The sequence below is a fragment of the Lepidochelys olivacea genome (assembly GCF_965140295.1).
Source record: "Lepidochelys olivacea isolate rLepOli2 genome assembly, chromosome: 11".
NCBI classification, from domain to species: domain Eukaryota; kingdom Metazoa; phylum Chordata; order Testudines; family Cheloniidae; genus Lepidochelys; species Lepidochelys olivacea.
The window spans coordinates 21,076,004-21,092,365 of record NC_140421.1 but is presented as its reverse complement, the minus strand read 5'-3'; the positions used below and the strand labels follow the sequence as shown (position 1 = coordinate 21,092,365).

General features: G+C 39.6%; 1 long non-coding RNA gene across 1 annotated transcript; it reads right to left on the bottom strand.

The window, feature by feature from the left end:
* Positions 1–660: 660 nt before the first annotated feature.
* Positions 661–15,786, bottom strand: LOC311528190. Its single transcript, XR_014713539.1, has 3 exons — positions 15,717–15,786; positions 14,152–14,326; positions 661–735 (listed from the first exon to the last, which is right to left on the bottom strand). It is a non-coding gene; the product is annotated as an uncharacterized lncRNA (long non-coding RNA).
* Between the last annotated feature and the right edge of the window lie 576 nt (positions 15,787–16,362).

Sequence of the window (16,362 nt, the reverse complement as noted above, 5' to 3'; positions counted from 1 at the left end):
AGTCTGCTTTGGACTTAATTATCTTGAGTAATTTTGTATCATCTGCAGACTTTGCCATCTCACTGTTTACCCCTTTCTCCAGATCGTTTATGAATACGTTGAACAGTACTGGTCCCAGTACAGACGCTGGGGAACACTGTTATTTACCTCTCTCCATTCTGGAAACTGACCATTTATTCCTACTCTTTGTTTCCTGTCTTTTAACCAGTTCCTGATACATGAGAGGACCTTCCCTCTTATCCCATGACTGCTTAGTTTGCTCAAGAGCATTTCATGAGGGACCTTGTCAAAGGTTTTCTGAAAGTCCAAGTACACTATTTCCACTGGATCACTGTTCTCCACATGGTTATTGACCCCTTCAAAGAATTCTAATAGATTGGTGAGGTATGATTTCCCTTTACAAAAGCCATGTTGACCTTTCCATAAAAAATCATGTTCATCTATGTGTCTGATAATTCTGCTATTAACTATAGTTTCAATCAATTTGTGTGGTAATGAAGTTAAGCTTACCAGCCTGTAATTGCCAAGATTGCCTCTGGAGACTTTTTTAAAAATTGGCTTCACTTTAGTTATCCTCCAGTCATCTGGTACAGAAGCTGATTTAAGTGACCAGTTACATATCACAGTTAATAGTTCTCGAATTTCATATTTAAATTCCTTCAGAATTCTTGGGTGAATGCCATCTGCTCCTGGTGACATTCTTGCAGAGAATTTTGACATTTTGGCGTTTTGCTCCTATTTGAAAAGAAGCCAGAGTTTGAAAACCTGAAATCCATTGCAAAAAAACAAAACAACAAAAAACTTCCATCTTTTGCACAGCTCTAGCCATAAACATGGTGTAGCATAGCACGCATTGTGTCTAAGTGCATTCCTGAATTAGGTGTGTATAGGACCATAGTGCTATGAGAGTGTGTTTAAGGGTCCTTCTGTGATATTAGATGCAGCCTTTATAGTAATCTTTTTCTGTTTGCCCCCAAAATAGCTCTGTTAGAATTCTTAAAAGTGTAAAGAGAGGGTCTTAAATTTTTAATAGGCATCTGCTTCTTGCATTTTATTAACCACTTATTTTAGGCAGCTACAAGAGAGCTTGTTAATACATAACACACAGCCAAAAATTGAAAGGATGCACTCTTTTACCTCATGAATTTATAGCTCATATAGAAGTTTTGTTTGTGATACAATATGCAAATATTAGCTGAGCAAAAATGATATTCTGAAACTATGCTTTTGTAATTCACCTATCTAGGAAATATAAATAGATGCTGCATCCAGTTTTCATTGAGGTCCTATGTTTCATCCAGTTTTCCAGCTGGCTTGAGTGAGGTAAAAGGAGGTCAAGTGATTGCCCAAAATTACACAGCTATTCAGTGGCTCAGCTGGCTACCAGGATTGGCTTTATCTGATAGACAACACAATCTCCTTAAACCACACAGCTTCCCACACAGCAGTGATAGAAAATGACAGTATAATTGCTGGCTATTTTTCTTTCTCCAAGCCCTTATCACGCACTATTTAAACATTAATATTTTTTTTTGCAAAATTCTGGGCTAAGTTTGCTAAATTGAGTTCTTAAACTGGACAAAGTACTATAAAGTGTCCATAGGGAATAATACTGCATTGACAAAGGAATGAACTAAAGGCCCAGTTCTGCTCCCTTAAAGTCAGTGGTAAAATTCTCATTTACCACAATGGGTTATACAGGATCAATCCAGAATGACCCAATGTAATAGGTCTTTTCTACCTTCAATTTATGTGGACTCTTCCTCAAACGCTGTTAAGCCTCTGGTAATATTCTGGTGTGGAATATTAAGCCAAACCTGGTTTAACCTGCTTACACCACCATCACCAAAATGTCTGCAATCACAGTTAGTAGAGCTTGGGAGGAGCAAAAATTGACATGGGGGCGGCTCTAAGTTTTTAGAGGCTGACTTCACTTTGCAAGTGTGAATACTGGCACACTATGTAAATGCTAACGTCCACATACACTTTAAACTAGCACCAGCAGTATGCAAGAATTGCAATTTGCATCTTAGTTCTACTGGACGTAAACAATATGGATATCAAACACACGGATTTTTCTAGTGCAGACCAACTCTCAGAGGGAATAGTGCTATCTACTAAATTACTATCACCACTTCTTGCTCTACCTTCATTTTTCTTGAAGGTCCAAGGAGTGATCCAATTTCTGATGAAAGTGCAGTTCAGGATGGGATGGCTCTGGGTCCCAGTGAATTCTATTCTGGAACTTTTTTGAGATATACTCAACCCATGGTCTTCATAACTCCCCATAGGACTCTTCTTTGATTTAAGAAAAATGTTATGTGACATCCTAACACTGATAATAGCAACTGCCCCAGGGGGTAGGGAAGGTAAAAAAAAAAAATCATGGAGACACAAGGAAATATACATTCAAAAAGGGTGAAGATTGGCAGAGACCCTGGGGAGGTTTCACCTTGCTCTGTAGAATGGGGCACCCCGGGGCACTTGCAGGTTTGAACTAGTATAAATGGTGGATTCTCTGCAACCTGAAGTATTTAAATCATGATTTGAGGACTGCAGTATCTCAGCCAGAGGTTAGGGATCTACTACATGAATGAGTAGGTGAGGTTCTGTGACCTGCCATACGCAGGTCAGACTAGATTATTTTGATGGTCCCTTCTGACCTCAGAGTCTATGAGTCTAATTTGTGCTGAAAATAAATGTAAGTAAAAACATTGTTTTTATGTGTTAGCTTTAAGATTGTTGCTGTAATGGAGGATCATCATGGTAACTGAAATTAGGAATAGAATTATGATAATTGAAAACCTCTGTCGTGATAGGTATTGTAAAGACCCTGGAGTTCTGGGACTGCTAAATAATACTATCAAACTCTGGGTAACTAGAAATACTTGGCAAAAATGGTTGAACATTTATTAGAATAAATCCTTAACTACTACTTTCTGATAATCCTGTCACACACACATGCTGTATTAAACCTTTAATTCTTTTGCAATTTTATGACTGTTTGATGGCAAAGTGGCACTTCAGCTGTTAAAACTTCCATGTCATTGCTTTAGAAACAGTTTGTCAAAAGAGCTGCACTTTGGGTTATTGGTATATCATTGTGTACAAGCTTCTCCCTTTCCTCCCATGCTCACGCAAACTACCTTTCAGGCAGGGATATGGAGAGTTGGTGTAGGAAGTGCAGCAGCTGCCAAATCCCTTTTTTGAGCCTACTCTATGGGTGCTTTCTTACTGAGCAATGAAACCATTTCACTTTTGCTGTTTGGGAGATTCCCTTGTTCCCTTCATCCATTGGTGCTTTGAAAACAGGCTCCTGATCATCCTAATAGAAATTATTAAGAAGAGAAGGCCACCTGCAAGACTAGAGAAATATAATTCAAAGACTCTTCTTGAACAAGCTAGTACACATTGTAAAAAGAAAAGGAGTACCTGAGGCACCTTAGAGACTAACCAATTTATCTGAGCATAAGCTTTCGTGAGCTACAGCTTATGCTCAAATAAATTGGTTAGTCTCTAAGGTGCCACAAGTACTCCTTTTCTTTTTGCGGATACAGACTAACACAGCTGCTACTCTGAAAACAGTACATATTGTGTAACTGTCTGAAAATGAAATGATTTTGGTCTTTGTACAGTAAGAATGAAAAATTAGTAAATGGTTCCTGTTAGACCCTATTAGTGGAGAGAATTCACCATTTGACTAGTAAGAAGTTAAGTCAATGGGTCCAACACTTACTACGGGGTATTCCCATTGAAGTTAGTGATACAGTATTACTGCAATGCTGCTTGCTATTTCTGTACCTTCTCAGCTCCCATACTACCAGCCACATGTTACTTTTGTTGTTTGTCTCACCACTGTTTTAACTCCACATTAAGAACCTTGTTTCTCTTGAAAAGAACATCTGTTGATATGAGAGGCATGCTTTTAATATGTTGATTTATCATTGTCAGATGCAGGGCTTTAATGCTGAAATTTGAATATTGTATTTAAGGCACTTTTGTGATTACAGATGTTTTACATATAAATTGCTTTATATTACCCAAAAAATCTTTTGTATATTTTAAGGCAGCCTCATGCCCATGTGTTTTACATTTTAATATCTTACTCTGCATTGCTAAATGGATGTGAATTGCTTTCTGTTTAAAATGGCCGCATGTGTGAAACAGAGGATCTTCAACTGCTGCTGTTGTCAGAGGCAAGATTTTAGTATCTTGGTTATTTTTCAGTGAGCCATAATGTGTTACTGATTAGACATACCTATGGGTAATATTTATTACAAGAAGTTATATCAGGAGACTCAGGTAGTGATCTGCAGCTGCCACTCGAAGAAGCTGTAAAGCCAAAACCAACTTTCCACACATTTGCTCTAGCTCAGCTGGGTTAATTTCCTATAACGTGCAATGCTGAGTAGTTGAAATAACACCACCATCTGCTGGCCATTCTGTCAGTGTACCAGACTCAGTAGGAAATAGAGAGGAAAGTGTGCCAAATTTCCAAGATGTCTTCTTTTGAATGTGTGGATACATTGTTTTTGCCAAACCCTACCTGCCTAATTCTTGTTCTTGACTAACAGTCTGTACTGATATGTTTATAGGCTGCTTTGTTATTCCTTATATAAGACACATGATTAATAAAGGCTAGCTAGTAGGGGTGAGCTGGCAGGGGAGGAGAGTTAGAGGACAGCAGAGTCTTTCCTGTAGCAATTGTGCTCCATGAAAGATAGTACATTAATGTGATTCCCAATGTGGCTGTTATTGTTTCTACTGATCCATTGCTAAAGCGAGAGTGTTTGTCCACCTAAACCCTGGAAATGTTGGGCCCAACTGTCAGAAATAGTGTATGACAAAGACCCAAAATGAGGGACAAAAATTATTCATACAGGAAACTTCAAAAGTTGCAGGATTTGTTGCTATAGTGTATATGGTTTTCGGTAATCTCAGTGTCATGATTATTTCTGACATAAGGAGATTGGATGTGTTTGGCTGTAGGTGGTTTTGTGATTAAAATGAATGATGTCCCCCAAAAGGAAGCACAATGGAGAAATATAGCTACTGAAGCCATGCAAGAATTCTCTCATGGATCCAAGAGTCACGAGAATGATTAAAGGATTGAAAACCATGACTTATAGTGATAGGCCAAATAGACTGGTCTCTTTGAGTCAAACAAAGAGAAGGTTAAGGGATGATTTGATTATCATCAATAGGTATCTATATGGGGAACAAATATTTAATAGTGGGCTCTTCAATCTAACAGGAAAAGGTATAACAATATCCAATGGCTAGAATGAAGCTAGACAAATTCAGGCTGGAAATAAGACAAGTTTTTAATGGTGAGAGTTATTAGCCATTGGAACAATTTACCAAGGGATGTGGTGGATTCTCTATCAGACAATCTTAAAATCAAGATTGTATGTTTTTCTCAATGAGCTGCTGTAAAAATTATTTTGGTGAAGTCCCATGGCCTGTGTTATACAGGAGCTCAGACTAGATGATCACAATGTTCCCTTCTGGCCTTGGAATCTATGAAGGTGATAAAAGCAGCATATCACCCCAGCTACCCTCAGTTCCTTCTACAAATTCCAAGAACCGAAATAATGACTGTTAAGTTTCAATTTACATATGCTTTCCTGGGTATATCACAGCAGCTTGCTGTAGTGCACCCAATATAATATTCTTTTTGGGGAACACCACCACCAATAAAGCTATTTACGCAACAGTTTATTTCAATGTATAACAGTTTTATATAAAGCCTGGGCTGCCCAATGCCTGTTTTAGAGAAAATCCAAACAACCCTGAGTTTTGAAACCTTGAAAAATATCAGCAGCAGCAACAAGACTTTCTTGGAGATGAAGGAAGAATTAATTATTTACATGTTTCTCATTAACTTTTTACCTACTGTTAACAGGAGGTTTTAAAAAGAATCCTTTTCTGTGATCCAAGTTTACTACATCCCTGTTTCCAGTTAGTATATTTAGCCATCCCTTAATTATTTGCAGTTAATCACAAATTGACATTTGCAAACTGTAAGCATCGCTGAAACACTGAAGGTATTCCAGAAATCCCTAATAAGTCATTTTGGTTCATTAGTCCTGGGTTCAATTCACAATTTGCCACTGATGTGTTGTATGACCCTGATCCAATATATCTATTTTTCTTTCAAAAGGATATAAATGTCTCAGGATCATGTAACACATGATGACTTACAGGCCAGATTCTGATATTCTTGAAAAGCCCCAGTGGGACTATCAGTGTGATTAAAGCTATCAGAATTTAGCCCACATTAACAACCTGGTGTTTTCTGTGCAGCTCATTTTAGGAAAATGTTCAAAGCTTTGCAATGACCAGTTTTTGTCCCTTATCCTCTTGGCTTGTTGTCCATCATGGGACACCAATGTGGACCTTTCATAGAAAATCCCCAGAGCAGGTGTAAGGGACTGAGGTGTTGGTGGTCTGGCATAGAGGTCGTGATTGGGCTGGTGTCACCAAGTCACAGCCCGTGCCAAGATGGTAATCAGCATGCAGGGATCAGAGTAATCACTAGAGCTGGGATCAATAGGCAAGAGCCAGGGTCAAAGTCAGGCTGGGGTCAAAGAAATTAATGACCAAGGTGAGGTCTAGAGCCGCAGCAAGCCTGAAGTCTGCACAATTGCCCTGACAACTTCCTGGGCCATCCTCCAGGGTTAAATAGTGAGCATGAGTCAAGCAAAAGACCTCAGGTGCTGTTGTTCTGGACCCTTTGGCTGGTACTTTCTGCGGAGCCTAATCTCCGCAGTGCTCCCTGGATGTGACTGTACCTGGCTTCCCACTGTCAATCTGGGAATCTCAAATGTCCCAGGTTCCACAGACCTAGTCCCACAGACCCTTTCAAGTGGGCATTTTTCCATTATCTTGAAATGTAACCTTTCAGCTAAACCTTGGCTGAGTTTCTGGCAAGTCCCCTTCAACTAAAATGGTGCTAGGAAGGGAATTATGATTTAGACTGGAAATCTTATGAAGCCTGGAAGATTCACATTGTTTCAACACAAAACCAGGCAAAACTGAGCAGTTTCAGTTGTCCCTTTTTAAAGTTTGAGTTCCTTAAAATGTAAAACTTAAAGTGAAACTCATGGGATGAAGTGTCATACTTGTAACAATATCCTCATTTGTTAGTAAAGAAATAAACCTGTCTGGAAATGAAAATTAATTATCGTGAGACTGAGCCATTTACTAATACGAGTTCACCCTATCATACTGTCAAGGTTCCTTCCCCACTCTGAACTCTAAGGTACAGATGTGGGGACCTGCATGAAAACCCCCTAAGCTTATTTTTACCAGCTTAGGTTAAAACTTCCCCAAGGTACAAACTATTTTCCTTTTTTCGCTTAGACACTTAGTGGCAGCAGCAATAAAGTCCAACAGATATATAACCCGGAAAGAGCCTGCTTGGAAATGTCTTTCTACCCCAAAATCCTCCCCAAACCCTACACCCCCTTTCCTAGGGAAGGCTTGATAAAAATCCTCACCAATTTGCATCGGTGAGCACAGACCCAAACCCTTGGATCTTAATAACAATGAAAAAGCAATCAAGTTCTTAAAAGAAGAATTTTAATAGAAGAAAAAGTAAAAGAATCACCTCTGTAAAATCAGGATGGTAAATACCTTACAGGGTAATTAGATTCAAAACAGAGAATCCCTCTAGGCTAAACCTTAAGTTACAAAAGCAGGAATATCCATTCCATTCAGCACAGCTTATTTTCTCAGCCATTTAAAGAAAACAGAATCTAACACATATCTAGCTGGCCTACTTACTAAGTTCTAAGACTCCATTCCTGTTCTGTTCCCGGCAAAAGCATCACACAGACAAACAGAGACTTTATTTCTCCCTCCCTCCAGCTTTTGAAAGTATCTTGTCTCCTCATTGGTCATTTTGGTCAGGTGCCAGCAAGGTTATCCTAGCTTCTTAACCCTTTACAGGTGAAAGGGTTTTTTCTCTGGCCAGGAGGGATTTTAAAGGTGTTTACCCTTCCCTTTATATTTATGACACATACTTTGCACAATTTTTAAGTTCATAAAAAAATTATAAATTGACAGTCTATTAGGGATTCTATATTTAAATTTATCAGGAAAGTGATACCATATAACAAAAAGAATAAACCCTTTTAAGAAGTAAGTGCCACCAATGATTCTTTGTATCAATAAATAAGCTCCATTAAATGGAATTAGCATTGGTTGCTATGCAGTAATAGGTAATCCTTTGTAGCTCTTGTGGCAACACTCTAGATCTTCCTAATGATTTCATGGGGCACGGAATGCATTTTACCCATTGTTTTTAGCATGGAATTCGGGTGACCATGAGATGACTATGTTGATCATGAACACAACTTTAAAGCCCCGGTACAACAGAATGAAAGGAAGTTATTTCTGAAGCATCTGGTCTAAAACATTTTTAAATGGTTACTATTCGCCAAAGAGATGTGTATTTCTAGGTTTTTAAAAACACATATGGAAAGCAAACATGCTGTGTCAAATAACTCAGATACGTTCCTTTTCAAATGTTACTAGTTCCTGGATAACATTTTCAAAAAGCACCAAAATGACTTAGGAGTCCAAGGCTCATTTTCAAAATTGACTTAGGCACTTTTGAGAATAAGTCCCATTGCTTTTCAGTGAGACTTAGGACTAGGTCTTCTAATGAAATCAATGGAAATTAGATGCCTAAATACCTTTGGAGTTAGGTGTCTAAATGCCTTTGAAAATCTGGGTCTCATGCTTTTAGGCACCTATTCCTAAATTGACTTAAGTCCCCTTTCTAATCCTAACTGCCACTTTAGATGCCTAAGTGCAAAAGCTGGACACTAAGAACTGCAGCTTCAGCTGCTGCCTAGCCCTTTATGTGCCTAAATTCCCTAGGTACCTAAGTTCTGTTGATAGAGTCCTGTAAGCTCTATATTTCTCCTAGTATGTATGCACACAACTACTCAAAACTGACACCACTGATCAGCTCAGCACCTCACTCACATGTAAACCTATCTCATCTGCACAGCCTGATCTGGTAGGTGTGTTCAAAGGCCATTTTAGAACACAGCTACTAGATTGGGCCCTGCACCACGTACAGGAAGTGGTACCTTCCTTTGACCCAATAGCCAGAACACTCATCCAAGAGGTAGGAGATCCAGGTTTGAATACCCATGCTGCTTGAGAGGAGCAGGGGGACATGACTTTAGGTCTCCCACCTCCCAGGTGAGTGCCCTGACAACCAGGGCATGCGGTATTCTGGGGTGGGGCTGCCGTAATCTCTCCTGTTGAAGCTGGTCCTCTTTGCATAAATTACTTAAAATAGTCATGGGCCAGAAAGAAAGTAAGAATGACTGTACAGTCAAGTGGTCAGAGTATTCACCTAGGCTGTAAAACAGATTCAGATCCCGGATCCTCCTCAAGTTGTGGTTTCTGCAGGGCCTGATCCAGTAGGCATGCTCCAAGGAGAATGCCTAGCTTGAGGATCCTGCCAGGACTTAGCATGCACTTGGGCATGAGGACCTTGATGGCTGTGTGTGCCCACTGTCAGATTTTTAAGCATTTAGGGTATTCTATCAGTAGAAACTTTGACTCCTAGGGAATGTACATGCATACAGGGGTAGGGGGTTTTGAGGATCTGCATTTTGGATTTATGTGCTAAAATGGCTATTAGGATCCCTCGGTGGATCTAGCCCCGAGACTTCAAACTTGTAGTAATGCTTAGCATATATGTGTAAAGGAATTGCCATCATGAATCAGATTGTTGGATAATCTGGCCCAGCACTGGCTAGTACCAGACAGCTCAGGGCAAAGTTCAGGAAACTCCCTAATGACCAAACATGGCATAACTTGTTCATACAAGAAGTTCTAAGTCATCCCAGGCAGTCAGTGGTTGGCTTATGCCTAGAAGAGTGTATACACATTATAAATGTTAATGCTATTTAAAATTGTATATGTCCTTGTTATTCATGTAGATCCTCTTTCTAAACTTTTGCATATAGTAAATTCATTGCTGTGTGAGGTTATCAAATATCATAGATTTAAGATAAATGACTAAAGGAAATTGCAGTGAAACAATTTACTGGAAACAGAATAAAACCATGACTAGGTGATGAATGACTTCATTCTGTAGTCTTCAACCAATTATTTAACAAAGCATTTGCTACATTTGACTTCAGGCCAAGTAACAATGTAATCTGATATATACCAGCATAAAAAATGCATGGGTTGTAATGCATCAGAGGGCACACCACAAAAGCAAAGCATATTTTAAATAGGGTTACAAATCAGTTATGTTAATAATTTAACCTGTGTTATTTGGTGGATGCCACCAAACATAACAAAGTACTATACTACCATGAATCAGAAGCATTGCCTGAATTAATTCTTTGGTGAGATTCCATTCTAGTAGTGATTGTGGGTTCGATACATGGGAGTAGCAAACAAGTTGGGTGGAAGCAAAACACCTTCCCTTTTTAATGGCTAGATGGAAGGGGTGTCTAGCAATCTTTTCTGTTGTAACATGAAGTCATGGAATGGAAAAAGTGTTGAGAAACACTGATCTAGAGGTTAGATCAGTGACCTATTGGTTAGAAATCCTGGGTTCTAAATATCAGGTTCTGTGCAATGTCACATTGCCACTTACTTCTGTGTCTGATAGGTCTAAAAATACCCACCTCAGATACCTAAGATACTCCATTAATCAATGGAGTAAATCCTGCCAACCAGCCCTCCCGCACAGGCAAAGAAGAGGCAATAGGTGAGGATAAAAGAAGCTCTCAGAGAATGCACACTGATGTCCATATCCTCAAAGGTATTTAGGTCCCTAAATACCTTTGAGGATTTGGGCATATGTGCCAAAGAGTTGCTTATGGAGGGTTCCTTTTGTGACACTGGTAAAGTGCCTTTAGATAGGGTGATCAAGGCTGGGGGAACAGCCAATGAATCTGCAGTAACACCTGCACTGTGTGAGAATGCCCACATAGACTACAGAGACTGCTATAGTATTAAAGCTGCAATGGCGGACACCGATTGGCTTGGCTGCCACTCCACAGCCTACAGAAAGATTTTTTCATCCCTCCTGAGCAACTGCTACAGAATCTCCCGAACTAAACCTGTTTACTTGGGCTTGACACAGGGCCCAGTATTTGCCCATTTCTTTGGTAAAGCATTTTGAAAACAGAAAAGGGGGGAGTGAGTAGAAAGCATTAGCATTAGCGCTAACAAATATTACATTAGTATGTTACACTAGTATGCATTAGTATGTTAAGAGATTCTGACTCGGCATTAAGTGGTTTCTCGTGGGTAGTTTATACAGTGCAGGTCTGTCTTGTTTTTATAATGGACTAATGTACATCTCATTCTAAACATGCACATTTTCATTCCTTTGATACCAAACCTACACAAAAGGATCTGGCCAGCTGAAGAAATTTAGCTGTACACCATCAGATCATTCAATTATAGGAATTGGAACAACATGTGACTGTGATGGAACAATTATAAAAAATATCAAATAGCAAGACAATTAAATAGAGACATTATTGGAAGATACATAGGCCCCTTTTTGTTCAGATTGTGTCAACTCCCAAAGAAAGACCATTTGAATGAGAACTTTTTTTTCCCCCATAGGTCTGGAAGGGTAACTTTAGGCATGGGATTCTATTTATAAAAAGATTTAGATGGATACTTCAGTGTTATTGTTATACCCTGGTAGGTACAATGTGCCACTGCCTTAACCTTTTTTCATGGGCACTTAGGGAGTTGGGTACACTGATGAGCTGGAGGATGATGGGGTTGAATTAGGGTTTGCGCTAGGGTATTAAATTAATTGGAGATTGCACAGAATTTCCTACTGGGTATTATTTTAAAGCCATGTGAGGCTTAAGTAGTGTGAAACTGATGCTATAAAATTTAAATATATAAATATGATGAAAGCCCCATGAAGAAAGAGGCATTCTTATGGTCATTCACAAAAAAAGGATGATGAATCCTTGTTTGAGATTTAACTGAAATCAGGGTGCCCGTACTGTATATTTATCAGGTTAAGAACAATGTTAAAAAATAAAAACAAGTCTCTCCCATTGCAAAAGGTTTTCCTTCATCAAGCAGGCCCACTGAGTCATGGGTGACTAATGCCAATTCTTATGTCAGATTATAGTAATGCTACTAAAAAACCACCAAAGGATAAAGAAAAATTGGCATTAAGAAATAGCAATAACAAGAGCAGCTGAATGTAGACAGGATTTAGGTTTGGTAAATATTAGAAGCCAAGGGCTTAATGCTTGATAAAAAATCTTCCCACAGTAAAAAATGGCAATAAAAGAGCTGACCCAGCTGAGGTCACAAAAACAGACAAGTTTGTTAAAAGAAAATGGACAAACCAAAGGCTAGAGGAAATGGAAAAGGTATTGTAAAAAGAAATTTGCCCTCAGAAAGATCTGTGAAAAATGTGGACAGAAATACAAACTGTTATTTAAGTGCCATCCATTGTCTGCTGATTCTAAAAGCCTAATGGATTTGTAAAATAAAGTTATCATTCCTTTTTGTTTTATTTTTGGAATGGTTGCTTACTTTAGTAAAATTTTATTAAATAAATTATTGGAATTATAATAATGATTGTTCTAATAATTCCATTTCATTGTTTTCCTAGGGAACAGAGATCTCTTTTTTTTAAGCCAACTGAGAGAATATATTTAAAATGCTTCTGCTGTTTTGAGATCCCAGTATTCTCACTTTTCAGAAATATCCTGTAATGAATCTAGCTCTAACTTCTGTGAAAGTTGAAAAAGTTTGGACTTATGAAGTGCCAGAAAATGCATTCCTTGAGTACATAAAATTCCTACAGAAGTGAATGAGAGTCTTACCTGAATATGGCTTTCAAGATCAGGCCCTAAGTAGCTCTGTCCTTTCAGAGTTCTCTTTTGGATTCTATACTATCTAAATTCTGTGGATTAGCTTCCCAGCAGGTAAAAAATCCTTTGAAGTCAATGGAGCTAAACTGATAACTTCAGCTGTGAATATGGGCCCTTTACCTACATGACTTATTTTGTTTCAATTATTTTTCAGGATGGACTAAATCAATGCTGTGCAGTCGATATTTAGTTTCATGTGTCCTTCCACTAACAGATAACTCTGTAGTTCATGGACTCATCTTATTAAAAGTACAGGATTGGGATTTTCAAAAGTGCCAAAGTGACTTATGAACAATGAAGGTCAGAATTATGCTCCCTAAGAAACACAGGTGTTTTTGAAAATTCCACCCCAGAGCTGGATGTCAGATAGTTTGCTGAGGATGGCCAATACAAAGACTGGTTTTAGATTATGATCGTTGGTTCAATATACTCAGGAGTCATTATCAGGAATGCAAAGTCTATTTTTAGCATATATAGCAATACCTAATAATTTAGCTGCCAGGTTACAGATCTATATTTGAGAATGAATTGGGTCTCCTACTTTCTCAGTCGGGGGAAACCTATACCACCAAAGTGTCATGTCTGATAACCAGCACACTCAATTAACGCATTCAGTTTTGCACTATGCTGAAGCCTGCCACTGAGAACTTCATGTCAACAGCATGGATAAAACTTAAATCCTAACAGTACAATAACCCTGTCCCTTAACACATGAAGTAAGGAGGATCTTCCATCCATAACTAGAAGTATATGGCCTGTGACCTACATTTGAGAAGGTTCTATCCCAAACAATGGAGGGGAAGGGTACATCTACACACTAACACATTATAGTATTTTCAACTACAAAAATGGATTAGAGCCAGATCCTGAGCTGCAATACAGCTCCTTTGCTCTCTGTAATCACTATTCACAGCCAAAGGAGAGAAATTGAAAAAACGATGAGCACAATGATCCTCAACCTTAGACAAAGTCCCTGTGGGTGATGGCTGAGGTGCAGTAGCAATTGAGAGGTATGGTGACATTTGCATTCCTGTTGCTAGTGTTATATTTGTTCTGGGGATAAACTGAGGATTTAATTCACTGGTACTGTCAAGGTTACCTTTCAGAGACACTAAATTCACCCCAAAAAAAGCAATTCAGTTTCATAGAGCTGTAGTAATATATCACTTATGATATAGTACATGTGATTACCAATAACAAACTTTTAAAATCAGCAGTATAAAGAGACAGAAGAAAAAATGCTAACTTTTGAAATGGATCTCTGTCTTTTCCAAAGCCAGCTATGCTGTATGATGAGCAGGGCTTTGGAGTGGAGCCTGAAGCTGGAGCGCGGAGCACCTCCGGAGCAGTGGAGCTGCAGGGTTTTGCCTGGAGCTGGAGCAGAGCCGGAGTAGAGCTCCAAAGCCCTGCTGATGAGGTTCCTAAATACAGCATAGGCTACAATGAGTTTCCATTAAAGCTTTAGAAAATGCACTTATTTTGCCATAAACTCTTTGCAGCTCATTTTCTATTTGTATAGGTGACTTAATCCCTAGATGAACATCAATCACAGCTGAAAAGAATAACACCTGTAACATTTTTCATTCTTGAGTGAACGTATAAAATTAAAAGAATCTGGTCAGGAAAGTGACCTATACTGTGTATGCACATTGTCTAAGTTATTACCATTTGCTATATTTCACCCACTGCAGTTGAAGTTTTATTATTTATACTGTATTATATATATTGAATTATTTATATTTAGTGCCTAAGATGCGTGGGCACTGTTCAAACCCAGGAAAAGAGAGCACCTCATGCCAAACAGTTTAGGGTTAAATCCACTAAGGCAGTGGTTCTCAAAGCCGGGCCGCCGCTTGTTCAGGGAAAGCTCCTGGCGGGCCGGACCATTTTGTTTACCTGCCGCGTCTGCAGGTTCGGCTGATCGCGGCTTCCACTGGCCGCGGTTTGCTGCTCCAGACCAATGGGGCTGCGGGAAGTGGCGGGGAGCAAAGGACTTGCTGGCCACACTTCCCGCAGCCCCCATTGTCCTGGAGAGGTGAACTGCAGCCAGTGGGAGCCGCGATCGGCCTAACCTGCGGGATGTGGCAGGTAAACAAAGTGGTCCAGTCTGCCAGGGGCTTTCCCTGAACAAGCGGCGGACCGGCTTTGAGAACCACTGTACTAAGGGACTCAAGTGTTGCAATGCCTAACTTTTAGGCAGCTTGCTACCCCAGTAGAATCCACAGCCCTTGGTTAGATGCCCAGGCTCCCTATGCAATGGATGGGGAGAGAGGCCCCTAAGAATGAGATCTATAAAAGGCTGCAAGCTGAATGAGCAGCCAACCAAGATAGCCAATAGAAGATGGCAAGGAGAAGGGTGTGGCCTAAGACTACCCTGTAAGGGCATTAGACACACAGGCCCAGGCTGGAGGTACCTATCTCCACTTCAGGCTCACAGCTGTGAACTCTTTCCTGGAGTGAGACATCTAAACCATTTCTTGCAAGAGAGGTGGTGGCAGCACAGGCCAAAAGCTACACAAAATGGGATGGGGAAGGGGATAAGCAGTATCCTTCATAGCGTTTAGCCTAGTGATTAGGGCACTCGCACAGGAAGTGGGAGAGCCTGGTTCAATTCACCCTTCTGCCAGATGAAGACATGGGATTTGAACTTGCTTTGCCCACTTCTCAGGTGAGTGTCCTAATCTCTGAACTATAGAGTCACTCTCTCTCTCTTGAGCCTGTTCCACATTATTTAATTTATACACAGAACAGCTTCAGCAGGAGAAACTCCCACCCCAGAATATTCCAGAATCTAATGGTTAAGGCATTCACCTGACAGATGGGAAACTGAGCTCTCCATGGATGTGGGGGTACTTGCATGGATCCAACCACAGGATCGGGGCCTAAAGAGACAGAAAAAAAATAGGATGAAAGAATGTAATAACGTATAACATATGTAAAAACAAATAGGGTGTTGCACATGTCATGTTAGCTCCCATTTGTTTTTTTAAAATTAAATATATGACCCAAGCCAAATTCCCTCTTTTTGATATTTAACCTGCCATTGCTCCCTTGATTTTCATTATTACTCCTAAACTAATGCTCCTAAGTTTGGCTCCCACACACAGACACTTTTTTTTATTCTGTAGAATTTGTTTAGTTTTACTGTTCCAGAAAAATACTGACTGAAATAGTTCAGGACTAGTGCAAAACATTTCTACCTACACCAGTTACTCATACCAACACTGCGTGCTTCTGCACTGTCTTTTGGTCTGAAGGAAATCACTTCCAGGATGGCAACTTTGCTCATTGAGATGATCAAGTCTGTAATCTTTTGTGCAAGTACAATGGGCATGGGGAAAGCACTATGCAAATGTTAGGTATAGTATTTCCTTCACTCATCCTGTATCTCAGATTAAACTCCGATTTGTGCCCCGGTAGAGAGGTAATCTTTTCAGTACTTTGGATAAATCTATAT